The 27,761-nt window shown below is 35.3% G+C and overlaps 1 protein-coding gene across 1 annotated transcript in view; it reads left to right on the top strand.

The window, feature by feature from the left end:
* Nucleotides 1–27,761, top strand: part of LOC149772693 (adhesion G protein-coupled receptor A3-like) — a gene marked incomplete at its 3' end in the record, with an annotated part of 172,259 nt that overhangs the window by 1,233 nt on the left and 143,265 nt on the right. The gene's annotated exons all lie outside the window — the stretch shown is intronic.

The following is a 27,761-nucleotide window of genomic DNA, read 5'->3' as shown; positions in this document are numbered from 1 at the left end:
TCAAATTTTCCATTTGTATGTTCAATTGTAATTTCTGCTACAACATTTTAAGTTGGTTTTGTTTGAAAAAAAATCATGTTTGATATGAAATGAGTACTATCGACATCACACATTTAAAAAGAGGATGGAATTGATGCATATGAAACTGTCCGGCTGCCAGAAATATACAGATAGCCATGTGTGGCAATGGATGCTCAATAACTGAGCATGATTGCATTTTAAAGTAGTTTGTATCATGATTCTATCCTTCCACAAAGACCCTTGTAGGAAAACTGCAGTGTCCCTTATTTGAGGAATAAGGTACAACAATGGGACATGTACATTAAGGTGTTATGATATCCTTGTACCATGTATTGACACATTGTGATACACTTAGCTACATATACATATCACAACATAATAACAATAAAGAAGCAAAAGATAAATATTCATGGTTGTTCAAAATCCAAATATTACTTTAATGGGTATAATATGATTTCCACACATCACTGGGGTTGAAAAAGATTAACCCTTTGTCTTGTAGCATCTGTTATTGTTTAGACTTTCGAGATGTATGTCAAAACTACGAAGTGCAATGTGCTGTTAATAGATAACTGTACCTAACGGATTCTATGCAAATATGCCTGTAAGGCCCCCAACGTACATATATATATATATATATATATATATATATATATATATATATAATATACTAGGCATTTCAGGTATTGCCCTAAACCATTTCAATTAGATTTACAGATCAATTTTGGGATTTAAAATTTTTGTTTTTAAATCTGGGGGTAAAAGTGCTAGGGTCAGCAAAAAAAACCAGGCATGGTCATCTGAACGGAAACACCTACATTTTTTTTGTTGCCTAATGAACTTGTGTAACCAAACACAGCTAGCATGAATAAAGTTTTCTTTTCGTTGTTGCCGAACATGACCTTTCACATTGTTTGAAGAAGCCAATCAAAGTTTCTCTTACAAGAACAGTTAGTTGTTGGTCGATAAAATGGGAACTTTCATTGATAGGTAGTGGATTGTTACATTGTGTTTTTAATGATGTGTTTTTGTGTATGCCTACTCAGTATTGCACAGACAGCCACTGGTGATAGAGGAACATAGAAGCATAAAAAGGATTATTTAGAGTATTTGAAAAATAAAAGCAGGAATAGCAACAATTTGTTTATTGGCTCTAATGTTGTGTTCATTTGATTATGTCTCATGGTTGGAGTGATGACTGCCATGATCACATTAAATTAAAAAATATTATGCCAGGTTGAGGGCTAGCAAGAAGTCATTGAGCTTCACAGGTTTTGGAACTACTGTATTGGAGGTAGTTAATGTCAAAGCATACCTTTTAAACTTTGTCATGGAACATAATGTTTACCTTTGCAGAATCAAGATCCATTTCTGAAATTGTAGAATGCATATATTCAGACTCATAATGGCACAAAATGGTATTTCATTATGAAAATATATCAATTGCCTTACAACAGCTCCATTGGCCTAGTGGTTAGAGCATCTGCCTCGGATGTGGGAGGTCGCAGGTTCGATCTCCGGCTGAGTCATACCAAAGACTTACAATAATGGTACTAACAGCCGCCTCGCTTAGCGCTCAGCGTAAGAGGTTAGTGTTAGGACTGATCGGTCTGGTGTCAGTACATGTATCATGTGACTGGGTGAGACATCATGCTACATGTCTGCCGCATGATGCCCCAGTGCTAGACATCATTATAAACTGCCATGCTGCAGACATCGTAGCGACATGACTGAAAAATTGTAAAAGCTAGGTTAAAAATCCAAATCACACTCACACACATACACACACACACACTCAATTGCCTCACTGAAAAAGTCTTGTTAGAGTTGGCAGGTGGAATAAGAATATGGTTTTCTTCAGTGGTTGTCTGCTTGAATTTAATTATCCATATCTTAGAGGTTTGCACATTTTCTTTGTGATGGTGTGATAAATTTGTGCTGTTCAGAAAGAGCATAAAGTTGAGCTTCTTGTCAGGTTAATGTACAAGTAAAGATTTCTTTGTATAAAGTTAAAAAAAAAAAATACAGGGCTTCTGTATTTGAACTGATGTGGTAATGCCCATGAATTTTGCCGACATTGATAATCTGCAAATAGAGGTATTGCATGGAAAGAAGTGGCTTGACCTCTTTTAAAAACACTTTTATTGAATATTCGAGACTCATTTGAAATGATTTCTTTTATTGTCTGCAAATATACAATCAGTATAATGACTCATTCATTTGGCATCTTCATCATAAACCATTGTGATGTTTCATTCTTCCCATGGGTGGTTTTGCCACCCCACCCCATATGTTTCCTATTGTACTGGTTTCAAAATTAGGGTAGAGTGGCATTTTTTTGGAACATTATAAATATTATAATGATTAGTAAATATAATGTAATAAGCATTTCAAGTTCTGGGCTAAACCTGTTCAATCAGATACACGTATCAATTTCAATATTATGTCATTTTGGTTTGTATATACATGTATAATGTACTAAGCACTTCAATTACTGGTCTGAAGCCGCTTGAGTTGATGCACAGATCAATTTAGAGATTTTGTTTTGCAGGTTTTTTATGGGGTGGGTGGGTGGAGGGCGAGTGCTAGGGTTAGCAACGAAAAATAGCGTATGGTCATCCAACTGGAAGTATTGTTTTTTTGGCCTTATTAAAATATAAATCAATAATGTCTTACAGCCCTCTCAGTTGTAGAGTTGTAAAACACATGTCTGCTGATTTTTATTTGTAATTTAAAGTTGTTTATCCCACTGAAAAGATTAAACATGGATTGAGCATGGAGGGGATTAACTATACTACTATGATTTGTGAAGAAACAAAAAATCAGTTGAGCTGTACTGTTTCAGTTTGTATAGATTCTCTACTTTTAGTATCAACGTGTTATCAAAACAGAACGATTATCAAAGCATCTTTAAATTTGTGAATTATTTCACCATCTGATGTGTGTGTGTTTATATGTACATTGAATTTGGAAACTTGATAATTGAGATTCTTTATTTACTCCTAGGCATTACATTCTTATAAAGTACAAATAATAGTTGTAAATCATGGGCACACAAAACAGAGAAGTCATAGGGCTGGACAGATTCGTCTTTTTCCCAATTGCCAGCAAAGATATCAACTTGGTTTATGATAGCTTTCTTTCATTGCCCCCAAAAATCAGAATAATCCTTGTATTGTCCCCAACCGCCTGCCTCCCGCCTACAAAAAGAAGAAATATAAGAATAGCTTAAACTAAATTTATCAATATTGCTGGCACTAAAATGACACCCTGTCAATCTGTCATGTTGAAAAATGTGTACCAGTAATTGTTCAGTTGTAATAAATTGACAGTGTCAATCTGTGATGTTGAAAAGTGTGTTTTGGTAAGTGTTTAGGTGTAGTAAACTTGCTAACTATACAGATTGCCTAAGTTTATGGTGGTTGGGAGGGTTAACACCATTTGTGAGTGCTATACATAGCAGCCAGTATAACTGGTGGAGGATGAACCTGGGAAATCCCCAGTAAGAAACAACCATGGACCACAGGAAGCTATTGGCAGCTTTCTCATGAGCCCACCTTGAGCAAACCCAAGACTGGAACCCATGTGGACAGAGGTGTGATTTGCTGAGATTGGTAAAGTCAAGCTTGTTCGATCACTTGGTTGCCCAGGGCATATTACCTTAGTGGTGTGAATAAATTTATGAACAGGGTTCTCAATAGATTTCCAAACTGAAGAGTCAGTTGACCCTTGACCCCCAAAATCTCAGAGACAAAATGAAAATCCCAAGAATCACAACTGAAATATTGCGAGTCAGTTCTTTTGGACAATCATGAACCCATAGTTGTGATGCCTCATAATTGGTGGAAACAAAAGATTTCTTGTCCTATGCTGAATAATGAGAAATACTTGTACAGTATTTTGTAAGAAACATATAATCTCATTTTGTAAAAGTGTTTCTCTTTCTAACTGTATGTTATTGTGTTTATATTTTGTCTATGATACAGGGGATTGTTTTATACTTTATTATATTTTCAACTTCTCGACTATTTATTATCGACTGCTCAAATCATTTTATATGCACAACTATAATCCCCATTTAACTATGAAGATTATATTTTATTCAGATATCAAGGATGTACATCACAGAATTTTCAGTTCACATTTCAACTTGTCCTTAAATTTTCTAATAAATTTAGGAGATCAAGTTGTCTTCCCCTTCTCCTCAGAGCTAACACTATCTTTCTGTTTCTTCGGAGTCTGAGTCTGAAGGTCAGAAAATTCATCACTGTTAGGTCGTTTCTGAGACTGAGACAGAAAAGAAAATATGCTTTGCGCCATTGTGATTTTAAGATTCAGATGTATGCACTGAGTGTTATGGCCATTTAATTATTTGTGAATGATCCACTAACTAAAACATTCAAGGTTAAATATTTTGCCGATTGAAGCAAATTAAACACCAATAAAACATAATCCCACGCTGAAAAGTAGCTTCGCTAGAAGCCTTATATTTGCATTTTGTCTATATAATTGATTATAATTTAAAGTACAAATGAATGCCGATATTTTATCAGAAATGAATCCAGTGAAATCATAAATGATTCAAAATTTTTAAACATCCTGCCAAATGAAGCAAATTGCCAATTAAAAGATTCATCAGCTTGTCAAGTTGGTCCACTTACTTTGACAACTGGCTTTGCGAGCTACCATAATGACATGCTCCAGTTCTGACCAGTTGATTATAATTTGATGTGCAAACATTCTAATGCTAATATTTGATCAAAAAGGCAGTCCATTCATGTCATAATTGCCTCCTCTTCCTCTATCATAAACTTCAAATGTAATCTCAACACAACCCAACCTAAGTCAGTTCTGCCTAAGCCTGACCTGACATCATTGAACAGTTAGCTCCACCCAGTTCATGTATCTATTTCATTGATGCCATATTGGCCGTTAAGGTGTAAACTGTTTTGGAGCAGATGTCAACCAGTGCCTCCTACAGTAAATTTGTACTACAACCTGGTAGTAAGAAGCTAAGCTGGAGGTGAATTGGGGGTAATTAAGATTGATGCTCCAGCCCAAATCTCTGTGCATAAAAAAATACGCACATCATGTCAAAATTTCCGTGCATCAGAAATGGGTAATACTTAAATTACACATGTCAAAACCCGAGGATATGTCTGTTGAAAACCCTGTATCAATGATTGCTAACTCCTGTTTAAGTCCATGGTTTATTGGCTGTGTTGTTGCTATCAGTATTGTTATTATTATTATTTTAAATTTTGTTATTCTTTTTGTGCAGTTTGCTGCATATACCGGTACTTAATTTTTTTGTGCTCCTAAAAGACATCACAATGCCTTTTTGAACAGGATAATACTGTGCATGATCATGGAATTATTGGTTACTGTTCTTGTATGGGAAAATATGAATGAGTTTTTTTTCGGATGGATACTGCACGATATGTGGGAGTGCAGTATCTATCCGAAAAAATGAGTTGATATTTTCCCTTACAAATGCAGTAACCTTTTTATTATATACTCATTTTTTTATTTGACATAAGACTTGATTATATAAACAAATACAGGGAGGGATGAGTGTTGATTCGGCTGCTTGTGTGTTTCTGTTCTGTCATTAAATGTTTGGAATCATAATGTGGGAAAAATATGAACTCTTTCAATTTTAATTGGTAATTATCAAAAAGATGCTTTGGAATATCACATTTATTTAAGTTTGAGTGCAGTAAGTAGAATGTTTTTGCACTTGGAATGTAGTTGAAATTACAGTACAAATTCAAAACGTGTCATCTAGCTGTAGAACCCATGACACAGCTCATGTAATTCGGATTTGCAGAACTAAGAAAATTCAAGATGCAGAAATGGAATTTTTTTTTTTCCATTCTTATTACCAGCCAAAGAAGACGTGTTTATGCCTTGTGATTTACATGCTTCATTAGCTGTGTTATGACCTGTATGGCATTTATCGCTAGCCTAAATCCAAAACATTTTATCAACAAAGTTAAATTGAAAAATTGCAAAGCAGATGGTGTGTGACAATAAGAATTCTTCGTCATCTTCACTTATTGGCACTGAGGCCTTTAATTTTCTACATAAACCTTCAGTTGTATTTTTTTTCCCCCACAAATTTAGTACTTTCACTTATAAAATTATATCTGATAGATATGCAATAGCCCTTGCCCTCAGTATGCATTTCTGTGCTATTTTTATATATCAAGGAGAGCACTGGTCATATTCTGAAACATTCCATTAACAAAAGTTATGAACGTTTCTCCGATATAACTGTTGAAATGATCAGAAATGGTATTTTCAATACTGCTTCTTTCATGTTTGTTGTGTACTTTGCGAATATCAGGATCATTCATCTGCTTGTTTGAAAGTTTCATTTGTGACTCATTTAACTTGTCCACATTGTTTTATTTATCATCTCTACTTTCAAATAAACAAAACAACTGTTTTTGTCCATCCACAAACAAATCTAATAATCTGACATGTACAGTCCACTACATGAGTGTACATGGTTTGTTTCCAAAGTAGTCCCTAATACACTATACTATTTTTAGGCACATTTGTCGTGTAGTGTGGTCAATATGAAGGTGTTCATTATCATAGAATACTAGTCAGTTATAACAATGTAAAGTTAGCGGAGAGAAAAAGGAGTATATAATAATACATATTTCAGCAGCAGTGAAAAACAAGATACTTGAAGGACTATCTAATACATGTATTTGCTTCAGTGAACATTCAGATTTTTTCTTTTCATTAATCTTCTTCCATTGATTCAAATTCAAGTATCGCTCCGTTGGTCTAGTAGTGAGAGCATCTGCCTCGGATGCAGGAGGTCATGGGTTCGATCCCAGGCCAAGTCATACCAAAGACGTATAAAAATGGTACTAACAGCTGCCTTGCTTGTCATTCAGCATTAAGAGGTTAGTGTTAGGATTGGTCGGCCTGGTGTCAGGATAATGTGACTGGGTGGGACATCATGCTACATGTCTTTGGCATGATGCCCCAGTGCTAGACATCACTAGAAATTGCCACGTTGCAGATATCATAGCGATATGATTGAAACATTGTTAAAACTACGTTAAAAATCAAATCACAACAACAAATCACATAAAATTCAAGTATGAAGTTGGGATCATCAGCATTACTTGATGTATGCATTCTATTGGCAACAATGCACTTTGTATGCACATGCCTCAACTTAACACCTAAATATGCACTTTGACAGAATGCACATGTCTCAGCTTAACCTAAATTTGCACTTTGACAGAATGCACATGTATCAGCTTAACCTAAATATGCACTTTGATAGAATGCACGTCTCAGCTTAACCTATATATGCACTTTGACAGAATGCACATGTCTCAGCTTAACCTAAATTTGCACTTTGATAGAATGCACGTCTCAGCTTAACCTAAATATGCACTTTGATAGAATGCATGTCTCAGCTTAACCTAAATATGCACTTTGATAGAATGCATATGTCTCAGCTTAACCTAAATATGCACTTTGATAGAATGCATATGTCTCAGCTTAACCTAAATATGCACTTTGACAGAATGCATGTCTCAGCTTAACCTAAATATGCACTTTGACAGAATGCACGTCTCAGCTTAACCTAAATATGCACTTTGACAGAATGCACATGTCTCAGCTTAACCTAAATATGCACTTTGACAGAATCCACATGTCTCAGCTTAACCTAACTATGCACTTTGGCAGAATGCACATGTCTCTGCTTAACCTAAGTATGGCTTGACTAATGACCCCTACTGCCCCCCCCCCCCCAATTATGGAACCCTTCTCAATACAAAAAGGCTTGTTGGTGGAAATATTTGGCAACCACTGGGCTTTGATCCCCCAATGTTGCATGGGTTGCTTATGTATAGATAGCTCAAAGGTTCATATCAGTGACAGTGCTATCAAATTAAAAGTTAAAATAAAATAAATAAGACATGTCTGCATTTTATGGTTGGGAAATATAAATAATAAGAAATTCTTATTTAAATGATGTAAGTTCTCCAACCAGACATAACTGAATTGCCTCCATAAGACCACATATTTACACTGTAACAGTTTGTATGAATAGAGTGGGATTTTTTCCAAATTAAAGATTCATTCATGGAATATTGAGTTGATGAAAATATCTTTCAAGAATATATGATGTAATGCAGTGATGTCCAACCCGCGGCCTGTGGGCTGATTTTAAATGGCATGCCAGAGCTCGAGCAGCTATATAGTCATTGCTTTTTAGTTTCTTGGCTTCAAGAAAAACATTTTTCAGTGGCCCATGGTGTCAAAAAGGTTCTTCAGTATGATCATTAGCATTGTTCCGATTATCGATTATAATTGATCATCCGTTGGTTGAGTGAACTAATAAGATAATTGATTGTGAAACTCCATGATGGATTATGTGTAAAGTGAGACTACTTCTTTTTAATTCCCTTCACAGCTACAAATATAAAATCATGGGATAATCCGTGCAAAATTTCATAATTATGAACATAAAGTCATGATTACATGATCAAACTATTAAATTGTTGAGTTAATAAATTTAAACACATTTTGATGATTTGTGTCAGTTTAAATGTAAAATCCTTTGTAGTATTTGTAAATAATGACAAGAAAACCATGTCCTTCTATACTTTAAATTATAGACACATCACATATGAATGAAAGGCTTTGGGGGTAATTGCAACAGTATTTCAGTTATAAATGACCGATCAGCCATAAAATGTTGCTTTCATTCTGAGAACAAAACATCTGATTGCAATCTCAAGAGAAGTGAACATTGGTTTGTAATCTTGTTACAAGACCACTCTGGTGGCCTAATGGTTAGGGCATCTGCATTGGATGTGGGAGGTGGCAGGTTTCAACCCCAGTCTTGTCATACCAGAGACTTATAAAAATGATAATAACACCTCCCTCCCTAGATGCTCAGCATTAAGAGGTTAGTGTTAGGACTGTTTGACCTGGTGTCAGAATAATGTGACTGGGTGGAACATTATTCTGCATATCTGCGGCATGATGCCCCGATGCTAAACATCACTATAAGCTGCCTTCTACACACTGAAGTGATATGACCGAAAAATTGTTAAAGTTACAGGAAAATAACAAAACCAAGTCCAAATCTTGATACAAAGGATACTGACAGTGACAGAAGCTGTCATTGCACCTCTCTCCACATGTGTCCGAGTCTTTGTATGGGTATGTGAAATAGCTTGCTGGTAGCTTTATGTGTGTTGGTGGTTCTTCCACTATTTTCCTTCACCAAATATCATGTGCTGAAAATGGCATTAAAGACCACCCACCCCCAAAAAATGAACCATATATTGCTCAAGATGAACAGAGATAATGAAATTCTGATGGCTCTTGCAGGATATTTTTCCTGAAATTAATGTGGGAGTCCAATATTTATGAAATTAAATCTAAAAACATTCAAGGAGATTTAGCGACTTGTGACACCCTCACAAAAATTTTAATTTTCGGTTATGGATTCACTTCTGTGTTTGTATTATTATTGAATTAGTACTCATTGAATCAGTACTTGGAATGTCTTGAAACACAATTAAAGAACACAGAATTTGATTTTGGCATAGTACTGACTGTTCCAGGTGTGAAGGAGATGTAGAGAAATTAAAGATGGCATCATGTATCTGGAAAATTTACTAAAGTAGCATTGTGTAGTACATTTTCCTGTAGCATGGAGACTTGAAAGAAGCATTCATGCACTTTCCCTATTTTAAAGACAGATGTCAACTGCATATTACATGTAGTGTCATGCTAAATATGGAGAAATATCTGCTTCTGTTGGCATATTCTCTTAGCAAAGTCAGAATACTCAGAATTCTAATCAAATAACACAAAAATGACATGTTCATTCGGTTATAAGAAAAGGTTGGAATCTGTAGAACAGTTCTGATTGGGTTGTCTTTACTGACCAATAGAGCATCAGGCTCATTTCATTTCAGACTAATTATTTATGCTATACTTTCAAATTTCACCCAACTGCGTTATTTTTATTCAACTTTTTAAAAAAATTTAAATTAATTATTAAATGATAACAACCTGATGTATTACCTAGAAAATATGAAACACCTAATTAACTCAGTCAGCCCTGGAGGCTTTTGTTGTTTTCGCCTGAAATGCGAGTAGGAAAAAAATTTTGGGGGCTATTTCTGAATACATTGTAATACATTCGTCTTTCAACAGATTTTCCATGAGATTAATGCCTAGTTGTATTAGAAACCTTGTTGTCCATTGGTAAAAGTTGTATTTTATTTTTTTTTGCTTAATGGACCCATCATTTTCGTATGGAGACCACTGTTTATTCTAAATGCCCACCGTATCCAAGTTTTTGCAACAGTTCAACTGTCTGTGTGCAGTTCAGACCGGTCTGCCTTAGTTCTGAGGCCAAAAGGTCTAAAATCCAGACATAAAACCACATTCCGGCCACGAGTGAATTTTGAGTGAGGAAAAAACAGGTCAAAAAAATTAGTTTATTTCCCGCTGTATTTTGTAGTGCAACTAGAACTTCCAGATTATTATGTATCATTCTAGAGCTATATCTGTCTGTTTTTTTGTAATTTCCCCACTGTGGTGTATCTTAACTGACCTTGATGCTGCAGAGGTCGAAATAAGGTACAGCCTTATCATGCCTACAGGCGGGATTGGGGCCAAATGAGTTAATGCTTACTTCCAATAAAGAAGGATGGACAAGTTTTATCAGACCAGGTCCTCAAATAAGTCTTAGAGGATGGTTGTTGTTGTTGTTGTGGGGTTTATGCCATTTTCAGCACAATATAGGCTATATTTGGCAGCCAGTATTATTGGTGGAGGAAGAACCCAGGAAAACCCTGGAAAGAACCACTGACCCACGAGAAGCAACTGGCAAGCTTTCTCACATACCCACATAAGCTGAACCCCGAGACTATAACCCAGGCAGACAGTGGCAGTGATTCGTAACGGTGAGTGCTTTAGACCACTCGGCCACTTTGGGCCCTTGGAGAATGGTAATAAAAGTTAGCTGTTATTATTTTTTTCCTAATTCAGGCCTAAGATTCACTTATTTTGTTTTAAAGGTATCATACATATATGGACTGCTCCAGTGGCCCAAGTGGTTAGAGTGTCCACCACGGATGTGGGGAGGTCCCAGTTTAGAACATGGCCAAGTCAAACTAAAGACTTATAAAATTGGTACTAGCAGCTGCCTCGCTTGGCACTCAGCATTAAGAGGTTAGTGTTAGGACTGGTCAGACTGGTGTCAGGATAATGTGACTGGGTGGGACATCATGATTCCTCAGTGCTAGACATCACTACAAACTGCCATGCTGCAGACATTGTAGCGATTTGAAAGAAAAATTGCTGAAGCTATGTTAAAAATCCAAATCACACACACACACACACACACACAATGGCCATTTTGGCATTGTTATACATCTTCATAGATGTGCCAGTGGCCAGTTGTGTAATGAGCAAAGTGATTTGAATGAATATGTTACTTTTTTCATCATTATAAAACTAATGAGATATTCAATTGTAATAAATGAATTTGGACAGAGTAATGTCAACATATATAAATGGCTTTTTGAAAGTTCTCATATTTTTGCATAAAAATGGTTTCACTTGGTATATAAAAAACATACATAATTGTTTCATGTTCCTGATAATTGACTAGTGATTAAAAGTAGAAAATTGTAATGACCCATATATACATGAAAAATTAGTTTTGATAACTAATAACACTCAGAACAAGTGTATTTTGTCAAGCTATGTACCATCCTCTCCTCTCTCCCTCCCTCCCTTATAGTGTAATATAGAAGTCCTAAATGTCTTCAGTGTCAGTTAGAACAGTTTCTAACAGCCACTGATTAGTGTTTTGCTTTTGATGTTTCAAAAGAAGCATTAACTGTTAAATGAAAATATTTTTGTTGTCACAGAACAAAACACTACACTATCAAACTAATAAGATACTAGTATGTGACCAGTGAATTTTGGACTTGTAAAAAATATGGACTTGTAAAAAATATGGACTGAGAAATGCAATGAGGTCAAGTTGTGATATTTCTGCATAAAATTGGTTTCTGGAACTATATAAAGCAAACAATATAAAAAAATTCACCATGAATCTTTCCAAGCAGTGCATAAAATAGAGGTCTCTCACAGCAGTACATGGTTATTACATCTAATGAAAGGTCTATGATGTACACTACATGTTTTATTATTTTAAATGTGCATCACAATAATAAAACTAGTTTAGAATTTGCAAAAATGAGAGAATATGCATTGTAATTCTTGATCAATGTAAGCCATATCTTTTTTCATTAACTCGGAAAATACCATTTATCAATATATTAGAAAGTATGCATTTTTTAAGTGTACTGCTATGATCTTCATTTTGAAATTTGTCTATTGACAAAATTTAAAAATGTAATTTTCAAACCACAATTTACTCAGAATAAATAAATTGCTGCATTGCAATGCTTTTTATACTTGAAAAGAATTTATGTAAATAGTTGGGTTATTAACCTGCATTTTTATTTTTTGTATTATTTCTTGTTTGGAACTAAAAGCTTCATAATGTAAATAATATGAAAGTTGAATGAGCCAGCATTGCTGAAATAATTAAAATAAATGAATTGATTGTATTTGCAATGACCTTAGAATTAATATGAGAGGTTCAAAGTAAACAGCAAAAGTATGGGGTTTACAACCTTTGAAGTCAAAACATGTTCTGCCTCCAGTTTAGATAAGACATAGAAATTCTACCATGGATGCCTGTTTAAAGCCATTAAAACTATAAAGCCTCTTCTTACTGGTAATAGCAATCAACACAGTTAGATGTAGATTTTATTGCTTGGGGCAAGCCATCCTTGATAACTATGACCTGTTTGGCTCATGTTAATACATTAAAACTTGATACCTCCCAAACTATGAAAAAAAAAAAAAAAAAAATCTGCTTATAGCTTATATGTATGATTCAAAGAATCTTAAGTTTTTAAATCTGTTGAGAACCCTGATGTAGATAAAACTTAACTGGTTTATAAAAATTAGAGGCTATTTATTGTACAGTAAATACAGTCGTATCTGCTGCAGATACGCCGTAGTTTTTACTGGGGTTTTCTCCAGGTTCTTCCTCCACCAGATATTCTGATCACTACGTAAAATTAGCCTATCTTGAACTGAAAATCGGTGTTAAACTCCCAAACAGACCTAACAACAATAACAAAGTTTGCATAATAGCAGTCATAGTTCAGTTAGTTTCAAAAGATGTTGGTGATGTGATGGCTGTCCAAGGGAAATTAACTGCTGATATGGAAAGAGCTGCATTTATCCGTGTGTACTATACTATACTACACTACTCTGCACTACACTACACTATACTACACTACTCTGCACTACACTATACTACACTACTCTGCACTACACTACACTATACTACACTACGCTACACTACACTATACTATACTATACTATACTATACCCTTTTTTCTGTGGTAGCTTCCTACAATATTGTGGGTTCCATGGTATTGCGGTATTCAAAGTTTTTGCTATTTATTTTGCATAGTGCCACCCATTATATGCTTGTCTCACACTACATTGCCAGAAGTTGTTAGTTTTGCATCACCAGTTGATTTTGGAAAAATGTCTGGAATGCTGATGAGTACACTATTTTAAAAACACACCCATGAATGTCACTATATCTAAACAATGGCCATACCCCATGTTATCAAACAGAATCTATATCTTCTTAAAATCACTGTCATGGTAACAAATCGGTTAGCCATTTTGTTGCCTGATAATGTTGGTTGTCCATTCTCAGCGACAATCCTGGTGCTACTCTCCGTCACATGTGGTTACAGATACATTTCTTAAATTCTCACTGACAAGTTTTTGTTGGATGGTGCACAGAATTGCTGCCATGGAAGTATTGTCCATTTTTCAGTTTTTGCAACATATACATCAAGTTCCTAACTTTAGGACAGGTATATGCCAACATAAAAATATTTTTCTGTATTACCACAATATCAGAGTAATTCTCCTTACTTAACTGCCAATATAGACGGTATACTGTTGCCAACAGCTCAAATAGATATATTTAATGACTGCTGGTTTTGGTCATCTGTCAGCTTAGTATTACCAAATGGACAGGTGAAAGTGATGAAGAAGCATAATTACCTGATTATTATTATCAAATGGACAGGTGACAGTGATGAAAAAGCCTGACTACTTAAATATTTTTGATAGGAAATAAACTTGTAAGTATTCTTTTCTGCTGATGCTGGTACAGTACAACTTCATTTGGTACAGAACATCCTTTCAGTCCACATGACAAATACTGCAAAACTCTTCCCAAATGTCAAGCAAATATTGTTTCTTATCACTTTAGTTACTCACTTGTTACATTTTGACCTAATTATCATCCTTTATAAGAAATTCACATAAATATAACTAAAACATTGTAGCCAAAGAACAATTTTAAAAAATGCCAATTTTGACAGGGTTTAGTAGCAATTAAAGCAGTATGTTGTATATTGTATAGGCTCTTTTCTGCATGCAGAACTGGAAATTTATGGTGGGGGATGAGAACCCCATCTCCATTTCAAAAAGGGGGAGGAGTTTTTGAATATAGGATGGATTAACATTTAAGGAAGAAGCAACAGTAGGGCTTGAATATATGATGCAACACATTTGTGCATTTGTTTGATAATTTGGCATGACAATTTGAAAAGTATGACCCTCACCCCCATCACATCTTAGAACAGGATTACATGAAAGCTTTGTCAGCTGTACATCTATCTTGTACCATTATCCATGATTTGGTTCATGTGGATATTTTGGTAGAGAAATACAGTTTGCCCTGTTCATATGTTCCCATTTAGATAGCCTCACCCCTTAGTGTGGTTGCCTGCATTTGGCTTGCAGAAATGAAGCCAAACATTTATCACAGAGTACTTCAGTAACCTTGACTGATCTGGTTTGATGAAACTTGATGGCCACTTCATGACATCCAGGGGATAAGCTGTGCTCAGAGCTGTCACAAGTTGATTGGATAAAGTGGCTTTTGTTATCTTGGTGATTAATGCCAGTGATTTTCAGTGCCTCCTTTTGCCCTGACTGAGTTTTTCCTGAATGACATTATCTTAATGTGTGCAAGTGTCAACTGAAAACAATACACAGACAATCAGATGACACACCTGAAATTTAAAAGTTAAGGGATGACAGAAATGCTAAAAATATCCTCACTATTACCCAAAGATTTTATCATTTATTTCAGCATTGTATACATATTTTTTCATTTCTGTTTTAAAGTTCTTACCTGTTTTCTAATGTACATTTTACAGAATTTTAGCAACTGCACCTTTTTACCTTTAATCTTTTATCATGTAATATTTTGTTATGTTAATTTTGATAGGATTTACATTTCAAATGTTTTTTTTTTTGCAGTTCTTGATAGTCACCTATATAGAAATTTTTCTGTTCATCAGAACCATATAGCCATTTTGTGCTGATCTGTCATTAAGCACTAATACATGTTCAGTCTGTAGAATCATTTACTGTTTTCTTCAGATACAGGTGACACTTCATTTACGCCATAGATGCATTCCTGAGGTTATATCGTAAATCGAAATAGTGTTGTTGCACTTACTTGAGCTGTATGAAAGTCACAACACATGGCACCATCACTGATATTAAATGAGTGCAGTGGCTCAAATATTTCTTCATTATAAATGGCATTAAAGTAAAAGCACATAATTCAAATCGGCATAAATGGAGTGTCACCTGTATAATTTGAGAGGACTCATTTATTTAATTTATTACAAGTGCTCATTGACTTTGTGGACTAAAACACTCCCATGGGATTATTGTGAATTCATTCAAAGACATTCTGGTGTATATCACTGTGATGCATCAAGACTGTTGGTACATCAGCATATTCAGCACAGGAATTTATTTGGAACATTATAAGCTATAACACACCAACATGTCATGAACATATGCAAAGGTGCAGTGCATGCCTGGACCTGAAATGCATCATCTCCATTCGCACTTTTTTTCTTCATGTTGAAGGTACTACAACACATTTTCTGTAACACTTTCAGGACAGGACTATTGTAATTTGCTTCCATCTAGTTCATCTCAATATCTAGCACAGAAACTTCAGAAATTAAAAGCACAGATGCTGTCATGATCCCTAGAGTTTTAAGGACTATACATTCCTCCCCCACCCCCGCTTCATTTTGTACCCTTCACCGGCTACCTATTCACACCTGAATCAGACATAAAATCTGTTCTCTCTCTTACATATTGTTGACTTCATTGAGTCCAAAATACCTATCTTACCTCACTGATGTGCACACCACTTCCAGATATTTATGTTCCTCTTCTGACACTCATTTTTTAATTTTCCAACATTTAAAATAAAGTCTTATGGACAATGTTCTTTTGTGTACCAGTGCCCAGCTACTTGGAATGAATTGCCTCTTGAACTTTGGACACAATGAGACTGATCATATTCAGGCGTGCCCTAAAAACTCCACAATTAAAATGCAAGAACAAACCCAAGACTTGACAATGTTTCCTTACCCAGAATTATTGCCAGCATGCTTTTGTTTGCAATTTCATGCTGTTTATTTTTGTAATCTTGTCTGTGTCATTATGTAGTAACTAATGCTGTACAGTGCTTAGAAGTTTTAAAGATTAATCTTTGCTAAGTCCTCTTCTTCCTCATTATTATTATTATTATTATGGACTTCCTAAAAAATAGTCCTTTTTATCCCTTATATGTGCAAATTTGAGTACTTTAGTTCTTGACAGAAGAATGTCATTGCTTATATCATTGAGCCACAGTAGTTCAGTGGTTTGCATGCTGAACTCATGATGGAGAGGGTACAGGGTACAGGTTTGAATCCTACCACTGGATCAGCCCATGTTAGTTATATGATGCATTCTTGGGTGAGGCACTTGACTACAGTTGTCTAAACAAAGTAGTTTCCTTGTGTTGCTGTGCTGTAAAACACCATACCAGACCAGTCCTGAATGAATTCGTACTATATATACTCATAAGATGAATACAACTGCAAACTGCACAGATCCAGATCTGTTGCCATATTATGTACGGGCAGATCTGGGTCTGTGCAGTTTGATAGGAGTAATCAGTAGAACAAACAACATAGACCATGATCTGCAGGTGCATTATGTTGCAGCAGATCAGGATCTATGTTGTTTGCAGTTGGACTCCTTATAGGCAAGTATATATGGTATACTATTGTTAGCACTTTTAGCAGTAGGATTTTAGCAAGTGTATAACATGCTGGCTGTCAGCTCAACATGATGCATTGTCACATAACATCCTGTCCAAATGCAGGCAAGAAGTCAGTGGAAGGACAATTTGTTCAATACATTCAATGGTATAATTGAAATAGGATTAGATTAAATCCAATACTTCTTTTCTTTGTTCCTGAAGAATTTTTCCCATGAGTCGGATGGAACTTAAACATTATTGAGAATTGAATTTTGGTGACTGAAAGAGTAAAATTAGATGGTGATGGTGGTGGTGGATGGTTGGCACAAGCACAAATGTAAGATTTTATATTTTATTTTATTTTCCTTAACAAATTTTATTTCTGGTTATGCACCTACCAATTTATACTCGCTTACAAGTCAAATTGCAAAAATGAAATAAAAAAATCCTGATCTGCCATAGCATAATCTTCTTGCAGATCAGGGTCTATGTTTGTTCTATTGATTACTCCTAACTAACTGCACAGACCTAGATCTGCTGGTGCATTATGTGACATTCTGCGTGGTTTGCAGTTGGACTCAACTGATAAGTGAATATATATGGTATATGATTTGCATGAATTTTATTGGTCGGAATTGAGTAAAGTTGGTCTCATTGGGGCTAAAATTAAGTAGGCCATTGGGGGCTAAAATTCACACCAAAATTAAGTCTTACCATATATCACCAAATCAAGAAAATATTTGTTTAAAAAACTGCATGCAATTTTTACTGTATCTGCTCATTCGTAAGTTGAGTCCAGCTGTCAACTGAATTGGCACCCCAAGATTTGCTCAAAGATGAGCAGGAGTTTTGCTATTAATTGAAATGAAATAATTTCATCACTATTTTACTAATAAAACAATTTTATTCCATGTTTACAGTTTTTGCGTGTTACAGCTGTCGCTACTTTTTAACAGTGGGTATGTGAGAAAGCTTGCCAGTGGCTTCTCGTGGGTCGGTGGTTCTTTCCGGAGATTTTCCTGGGTTCTTCCTCCACCATTAATACTGGCTGCCATGTATAGCCTATCATGTGCTGAAAAATGGCGTTAAACCCTACAGCAACAGCAACTTTTTTAACAGATGGAATCTTGTTGTGTAAAAAGTAGTGATGTAATGCACGTTTTTGCATGTACACAATGAGGCACACATGTATGTGATATGTTGAGTTATATTTTTCACAACCTTTCAGAGATTGCTCATCTTGAAAATAAAGACCAATTATACCAAAAGGCAACAATTTCTTTACAAAATTTGCTTAATGACAGATATTCACAACACATTTATAAAACAAATATTCAGCCATTAAACAGCAGCACTGTCCCTTCCTTCCAGTCTTTTCTGTGTTTAGCTGGGATGGCACATACTTCATTTTTCAGAGGTCCTTGCTAACTCATGCTCACATTTACAGTGGGGTCTAAGTTTTTGGACCCAGTTGTAAGTAGGTTATTGAGGGTGAGGCATACATTGCTGCACAATAGTTTGGTGTTTTTTTTCGTTTTTTCTTTTCTTAAGATGACAAATAAAAAAATTAAATTTCCATAAGATATTTTTTTGGCAAAATCAGAAAATTTGAGACCCATGAATTTAAAGTGATTCATAGTACCGGTATATAGATATTACGTTGAAGCAATCACCTATATATACATGTATTTCCTTGCTGTTTCTTATCACTATAACTTTCATATTGTGATATATTTGCAGTACAGGAAAGTGAATTGTGATACATGTATATCAGACAAACATGCAACAAGAGCAAGACAATATTGAAGTATAAATGGAAAGTTAAACTTTATGTAACATTGATTTCGTGTAAATATCTTGAAATAAAACAAAGATTGGGAAACATTCTAGGATATGGGTGAGCCTTAACTACATGAGATTTGGCTCCTGTTTAATTTGTATCTTCTTAACTTGGGCATCATTGTTGATAATAAGCTAATACCAGCACTTTTCCTTGAAATTATGGAATTGAGTTCTTTTTTGAGCAATACATGAGTAATAAAAAGACTAATTATATGCTTATTTTTCTGTTAACTTTACATTTTTAGAATTGTGCAGTGTTTTTCCATACTGCACGGCTTCATGCTGCACAACATGTGTGTCTAAAGTTAGTATGAGGTGTTAGAACTACTTTTGATTGTAAACAGTATATTTTCAAGTAGCAGGCACCTGAGCTTTGGATTTCTTCGATTTATCTGTGGATGAACTAAACATGCTCTTTGGTCCATTTGAAAGTAGAGGCAATAAATTATGGATGAGTTCCTTGATTTGCAAAATAGACATTCAAATAAGCAAAAATGTAAATGTGATATCTGCAATGTCCACAACAAACATGAGACATGAAAAGTTCAGACTATGAACCATGCTCTCAAGAGTCAATAAAATAGCATAGAAAGGCATAGTACGGCCAATTACTGTTATGTCTCCTTGAGAAACATCCCATTCTATGAGTCATTCAGGAGACTAAATTTTGAAGAATACAAATTTCAATTGAAGAAGGAGGATTTTGGTAGAAAACCTAGAGCCTCAGAACAATAACCCAAGATGATGAAGGAGTCTTATTTCACACTGCAGCTGCTTTGCAATTTTCCCCCTTTTACTTTTATTTAAGACATGTTTGTATTTATGGTAGCGATTAAGTCATACAGATCATGTAAAATAGCTGGGGTCCCTCCAACAAAGAGCATGCAAGTGAGAAGGTATAAAAATATGGAAACTGGTGAAGCTGTTTCAAGGCACAGTCAGTCACAATACAACTCAGACTTACAGTATTAAGTTGAATAAAACAAGATCTGTTTTTTAAATGAATTACTGAGCATACAGAACATGTTCGAAGGTCGCAGGGCAGTGCTATGTGCTCATTAATACTGTTACGGTGTATTGTTGAACCTACGATTATGTATTTACTTTGGAATCCAGCATAAATTCAGTTACTTTGATTCTTGTAGTGTGTTCTTTTTATTATTCAGCCTTAGGTTGAAAAGCAAAAGGATTATATAGTAAGTTACTACATTTATATGGCAAAATATGAACTTATTTTTGTCTGAGTAATATTGTACTCTCCTCTAACATAAGGAAGTATTGCTCAGAAAAACTCATATTTTCCCATACAAGAGCAGTAACCTATAAGTACTAGTCATCACGTCACAGTATTTGAGGGAAAGAAATACACATAAAAAAATGACAGCTAATATCAGCTATTTCATAGCACCAGTTACTTGTTGCTATAATATAGCTTGTTTTTTTTTATCAGAACCTTTGCCGTTTAACGTGACTACTGTACATCCTTCCACTTAGTGGAGAATTGTTGGTGATTCCCCACCCACTTGTACACCTCACATGCCCATGTGCAGAAAATCTTTTTCAAAGGATGCCATGTTTATGGACGTGTCACACATGATGTGACTTGAGAAAAGTTTTCTATTTCGAGTTTAAAACCACCTAGCATTCCCCTTAACAATATTCAGTACAGTGTTACATTTTATCCCTGGACTTTGTCTTTATTTTATTTGCCATTATTTACTGCCTTTGTTTAGAAATTAGTTTGTGAAGGACCTCAGGTTTCAACATTTTATCCCAACCTTTTCGGTTTATGTTACACCCCTCAAATTTTCAACATATAGTTGGTTATGGGTAAGTCTTGTGTGTTAAGTTCTAATGCATAATGGGCCTTACCCCAGCTTAATAGAGTTAATGATAATTTAATTTGTATTTTGTGTTGGATTTTATCCATGATTATATATTATGCATATCTGTATTGTGAGATTGACCTTCATCAGTAATTAAGTTTAGAGCCTACCTGACTACTCACATCTTGTTGTTTTGTTTTTATATTGCATATTGCATAGCTAATTCTTGACTATGATTCTGGATTATATATTAAGATTATTATTTGGAGGTAAACTAGTTTACAGATGTTTAGTTCAAGGTAAAGCTTTATTTAAAAATTAAGAATGTTCTTGAAGCAAGTTATTTATGAAATTGATAGGAAAATGACCCTCATCCTGGTTCTGTTATTGTATCTTAGCTTATATAAAAATGTTTACTTCAGAATTACTCATTCAATACCTTAACGTTATTCTTAATGGAATTGGTGTTACGTTGAGAGTGTTTCATTTATTTATTTCAGTTATTCACTGAATCACAAAATGTTTTTTGACCATTGAACTAAATTACTAATAATCCAAGCTTTCCCTTTGTAACTTTGGTTGCTGATTTTCTTTTGTTTCCTTTCAAGAACAGAAGAGGTTCATTGTCAACTATCAGTGGCTTATAGCTGCCAGATCCAATATACTTAACTTCTTTATCTTGGGACTTGGCTGTTGATTCAGATTTGCACCTTGCTAATCTCATGAGATGTGTTAAGTTGCATAGACCTGTGGATCTGTCCCTCTAATGGTGACTATATATTCCATATTTTCTGTTTCTTTTATCAGTTTTACTCAGCATAACTACCTGACACATTCAGCTACCTAGTTGTGATGGGTAAGTTATTGCTACCATTACAATGTAGTTTTTTGGGTGAGTGGGTGAGTGGTAAAACTAATTGAATTGTGCAATACTTACCCATTGCTATTGCTGAATGCCATCCACCCACACTGCTTTGATGTCCTGGTGTAATTGTTTTCAGTGAAAAAGATGACTGTTCTGTGTATGGACGTGCACAAGTGGGGCATGTCTTAGTAAAAGCTATCCAGTAGTTACATCTAACTAAAATTAGTTAACCCCCTAACTAAATTTTGGTCAGGCTGCAAAGTAACAACTTGAGTAAGCAAGGTTTGGCAGGACTATACTGTACCCTATTGTTAGCTGTACTGGTCAAAGACCAGAACTTATGGAGATAGTCTGCCATCTGTTGATCATCCATCATTAACTAAGACAAGTTTTGTTATCACTATTCCTCCTGAACTACTTGGATGATTGCCATGAAACTTAATACATACCAACATCCCATAGCCTTGTTGGTCTTTAATGAAAATGGTAACACTCAGGACAACCAGTTTGGCTGCCACAGTGGTTGTATTTTAAATCATGTTATTGTTAATTATGGACTGAAAGTCATATTAACATGGGATCTTTGCCAGAAGACTTGTTATATATATATATATATATATATATATATATATATATATATATATATATATATATATATATATATATATATATATATATTTGTTGGTCCTAAATGAGAATGGTGCCATACTGATGTCCAATATGGCTGCCGTATTTGTCATTTTGAAAATCTTATTAAAATTCCTTGAAATTCTGATCAGCTATTAGAGCATCAGTACCATAAGAGGGTCTCTTGTTTTGTATGTTATTGTGTATGAGGAATGTGATGATGACAGATTTCATTCATGCTACAAAAGATGTTCTGTTTGCAGAGTACTTGCTATGGCATGTTCTTGATTTTGCCACCAATGGGGACATCTCAGCCGTAAAAAATTACTCTCTGAATTAGCCTGCATTTTGTGTTGAAATTCTAGTACAAACAGATCATTCACAGAATAGAATTATTCTAATATGGATATCATCGCTTATAGTAGTAATTATCTTGGAAAAAATACTCAGATTTAAGATTGTACTTGCCTATCAGTCAAGTCAAACTGCAAACAACATAGATCCAGATCTGTGATAGCATAATATGCCTACATATCATGGCCTTCTTTTGTTTGTTCCTAACAAATTGCACAGACATGCCAGCACATTATGTGCAGTTTGCAGCTGGACTCATAGGCAGGTATATATGGTATATTCAGACAGAAAAATGCCCACTGGTATTGGCTGATTGTAATGTACAATAGAATGATCTGGACAGTGTCATCTCACCTCTAGGACATGAACTTCATCTCTGCATTACATACCTGGCAAAGTTTTCAGTTAATTTTCCATTTTTCATTAAGAATTTTGACAGCTCTGGTATTCTAAGTGGTTAGACTACCCACCTTGGATGTGGGAGTTTGTGGGATTGAATCCCGGCCGAGTCATACCAAAGACATACAAAAATGGTGCATGCGGCTGCCTCGCTTGGCACTCAGCATTAAGAGGTTAGTGTTAGGACTGGTCGGCCTGGTGTCAGGATAATGTGACTGGATGGGACATATGCTGCATGTCTTCAGCATGATTCCCCAGTATTAGACATCACTATAAACTGCCACACTGCAGACATCTATCGACATGACTGGAAAATTCTTAATGCTAAGTTAAAAATCCAAATCACACACACACACACACACACACACACACAAACTCTTTAAGAATTTCAAATAAAAATGCTTCCAGATGGTGATTATGCCTTTTCATATGATTCTTCAGGCTTTCCATTTTGGATTATTGCTATGGAACAATTAGGATATTACAGGTTCTTCTGGCTCTTCCTCCACCAAATATATAATCTACAATTTATGGTCTATCATGTGTTAAATGGGTGGGCATATCAATGGCTACATATCACAAAATTTCATACAGTTTGGTACCAAATGTGTCTGTGTGACACTGATGCATCTGTGGATAAAACACAAATAAAGCATTGGGTGATTTGATAACCACTGGTGAATCTAAGTGAAACAAGGACCATAACTTGATATAAAATGTTGTCAGATAGTACTCAGAATTAAACTAGGCCTGGGTTTTCTTAATATATAAAGCCTCTTACAAAAATCTGGTTTAAACAATGGAATTGTTCAGATGTTATCATGTGTGAACAAAATTTGTTATGGATGGACACAGTTAGGATGGGAAATGGTGAACAGATGGACACAACTGTGTCTTATCAATGGAATATGCTGGGAGCATAAAATGCAGGAATTGGGATTTATCATTAAGAGCAAGTTTATTTTGGGGGAATTGTTATGGGATGTCCGAAAAAGTACTTCACACTGCAAAAGAAGCTGAAGAATGCTTTCTCTGGTTTTTCTTAGGATTTTAGCACCGAGTGTACCATCAAGAGCTCTAATACTATTATATAGCACATTTGAAAGAGTGGCGAGCCTTGGACTATTATTTATGCATCTGTGGGAGTTGGGAACTACATGTAAATCCTGTGTCATCAATTAAAAAGCCCGTTCCTTATTTTTGTTGGCCATGGCAAACCGAAGGTCTTTTTAAGACCTATTGAACAGTTCTCTTTTATCTGCAGATTGTTTAAGGAGGAGCATGCAACAGTTTTGCTAGAAAATCAAGATAATGAGTTTTCCAGGATATGGGAATTTAGCAAGACATAAAACCAGGGCTGTAGATGATGAATTATCCTCATCTGTTAGATACATCACATTCATTTGGCATTTTATGAACACTTAGAAGAAAAATGGTGGCTTAACTGCAACGCTTAACACAGAAACCAGCTGTACTGAAGTTGGAGATGGGATGCAGCCAATGTTTGATTTAAACAAAACATTCAATATTTTGTTTCTGCTGGTCATATACCAGAAGAGCTTGTAGGATGACCTGTTGTCTCTCATCATGAGATGAGGGGCATCTCTCATACATTCTGCCACTCACAAAATATTGTATTTATGCAAAGTTATTATTGAAAAAGTTTATTTTTCCATGTTTTTCACACTTTGTTTCCAATATAGTATGATTTTTGGTAATACTATTAATAAAACGGGGCAAGGCGATAAGTTGCTAATTTCATGCAGCACAAAACAATTGAACTACATGTATTCTTGCATTTGATTCGGTTGGCATGGTCAGTTGGCTTCATTGTTTTAAGTTTGCTGACATGGATTATGGTATGTGTGGTCAGAAATAATTTCAAAAGGATTAAAGAGATCAATCGATTATGGTTGGATTACAATAAAACTCTGTAGTCATAAAACGGGTTCATGTTTAAAGTTTGCTGAGAAGATGTCTGCATTATCTCCCTGTGCTAAAATGGCAGAATTTGAGTAATGAAAATATCACGCAGAAGTCAGAGATGGATGGAAACAGGGATTTCATTTGTTGGGATGAAGTTCAAAGGACACGAATATGAATTCTGCCTTTCCTGTAAGACTAATTTTAAAATCTGCAGTGACAAGAATGAAATTACACATCATGCAGCATGTTTGTTGAATCACCATCAAATATGGATAAAGATATACGTCAACTTTATAGTTGAACACAGTCTCCCGTTTATAGTAAATAGCAGATCTAGTCCAAGTACTGTTTCCAGACTCCGAAATAACACAAAAATTCTCATACAAGTCGTCAAAATTACAATTTACCACAACTTTGGGTCCTTATTTGAATAAGAAAGTCAAAGACATACGCTGCATTGAAAAATTCATTATTCTGAAAGAAAACCCTACCTCTTTTGAAGCTGAAACTCCTGCCGTAATTTTGTCAATCTTATGATTTATCCTAAGCTGAATTCTCTATTCTGACACAGCAGCAATCTTGTTGTTGTGAGGTTTAATGCCATTTTTCAGCACACGATGGGCTATGCATGGCGGCCAGTATTAATGGTGGAGGAAGAACCCGGGAAAACCCTGGGAAGAACCACTGACCCATGAAAAGCTACTGGCAAGCTTTCTCACATACCCACATTGGTCAAATCCTAGACTCGAACCCATGCAGACAGAGGTGAGATGGCAGTGATCTGTAACGGAGAGTGCTTTTAAACCACTCGGCCACTATGGGGGCCCCTGCAGCAATCTTGAAAATTTTGTTGGTTGCTGCTCCTCCTGCAAGGATACATGTCAATGTTGGGTTCTTATTAAAGACTTCTTATGAGATCTAATTGGTCCCAAATGAAACTGGTACTGATCCGATGTCCAGTATGGCCACCATGACAGCCATATTGAAAATCATGTTATCGCTATACCTCCTGAACAGAAAGTCGTATTGACATTCAGTTTTCAAAAGAAGACTTCTTATGATATTATGTTAGTACTAAAGGAAGATGATTTCATTAGGACAGCCAATATGGTCACTGCAGTGACCATTTTGAAATTTTTTATTATTCTCAAACTGTAAATCAATCATCATGTCAAAATTTGGTTTTCTTCAGAAGACTTAGTATAGTGTCTCATCGGTCTAGAATGTGTGTGAATCTGATACCCAGAATTTATGCCAGTCTGGTATCCAATATAGTCACCATAGTTGCCATGATATTCGATTGTGTGAATAACGCAAAATTTGTTCAGATTCACACAATTTGTACAGATTCACACAATTTGTACAGATTCATGCATTTGGAGACCAATAATGCATGAGAACTATCACAAATTAGTTTCAAATCATGTATATAAAAATGTACTCTAAGCAGTGTACAATTTTTATAAAATCTTGGTTCTCAACACAGAACAATATTCAAACTAAGATAAGGCTTAGATTAATTTTATCTCAGAAACAATCAATAGATTAATGCTTCTACAACTAAAGGCAACATCTTTCAATGATTTTGATTTTAATAAGTCTCTAACAGAGTGGAGTAGGAAGAAAGAGAAATGGATTCTAGGTTAATATTGAACTGTGCCCATTTTGTCCTTCACCTTCTATTTGTTCTAATCTCTTCTTTTTTTAAACAAGGGGTAGCCCCCCCCCCCCCACCTTAGATACAGTTCTGGCAGCATCTTTCAGCATTGGCCATCTTGAAATCATTTCCTCCATGGGAAGTCAGATCAGTATTTGGTTTTCATCAGAAGAGTGCATATGATACCTTCTTGGTGTTATATGAGGGAAAAAAATGCAAATCTGACAATCCATTACATGCTGCCATCATGGTCACCATCTTGTTATTTCTATTCCTAACTGGAAAGTCCAATCAACTTGGGGCTTTCACCAGGAGATTACTTATGATATCTTGATGGTCCTGAATAAGAATAGTGTTGTACTGAATTCAGATATGGCCATCACACTGAACATTCTGTCACTAATTTTATTTAATGGATGATCATATCACCATGTTTTTTGTGTGCCAAAGTCGTTGAATATTGCTTTGTTTGGACTAAATGAAAATGTTGCTGATCTTACATTGGATATCACTGCCATAGTGTCTTACTTGAAAATCTCGTTGCTCAAGAATATGGAATGGTTTCAACACTCATCAGTTAAAAAGAAGATATCCTTAAATTTGTTTTGGACAGTGGAGCATCAGTCTCCTTGAGGGATTCTCATATATTTGAGGGATATGCATTAAAAAGACACACAGTTTCATCATTTTCATCAAGGAATAAAATTATGATGAATTACCTTGCTTTGACAGAAAACAGCTGTGCAAAACTTTACATCTAATATGGCCAACGCATAAGCCAGCTTGAAAATGTTCTTGCTACTCTCCTGAATAGAAAGTCATATCGACATGAGGTTTTCACCTGAAGACTTTTTATGATATCTAGTTGGTCCTAAATGAACATGGTGCCAAGCTGACGTATGTGGCAGACAAGGAAGCCATATTGAAAATCTTGTTATTTCTACTTACCTTGTATAGAAAGTCTTAGTGTGGGGTTTTCGCCAGAAGATTTATTAAAAT

Source organism: Sinohyriopsis cumingii, unplaced genomic scaffold, assembly GCF_028554795.1.
Source record: "Sinohyriopsis cumingii isolate HCF-2022 unplaced genomic scaffold, ASM2855479v2 utg001246l, whole genome shotgun sequence".
NCBI classification, from domain to species: Eukaryota; Metazoa; Mollusca; class Bivalvia; order Unionida; family Unionidae; genus Sinohyriopsis; species Sinohyriopsis cumingii.
This window is presented reverse-complemented; position numbering and strand designations above follow the sequence as displayed.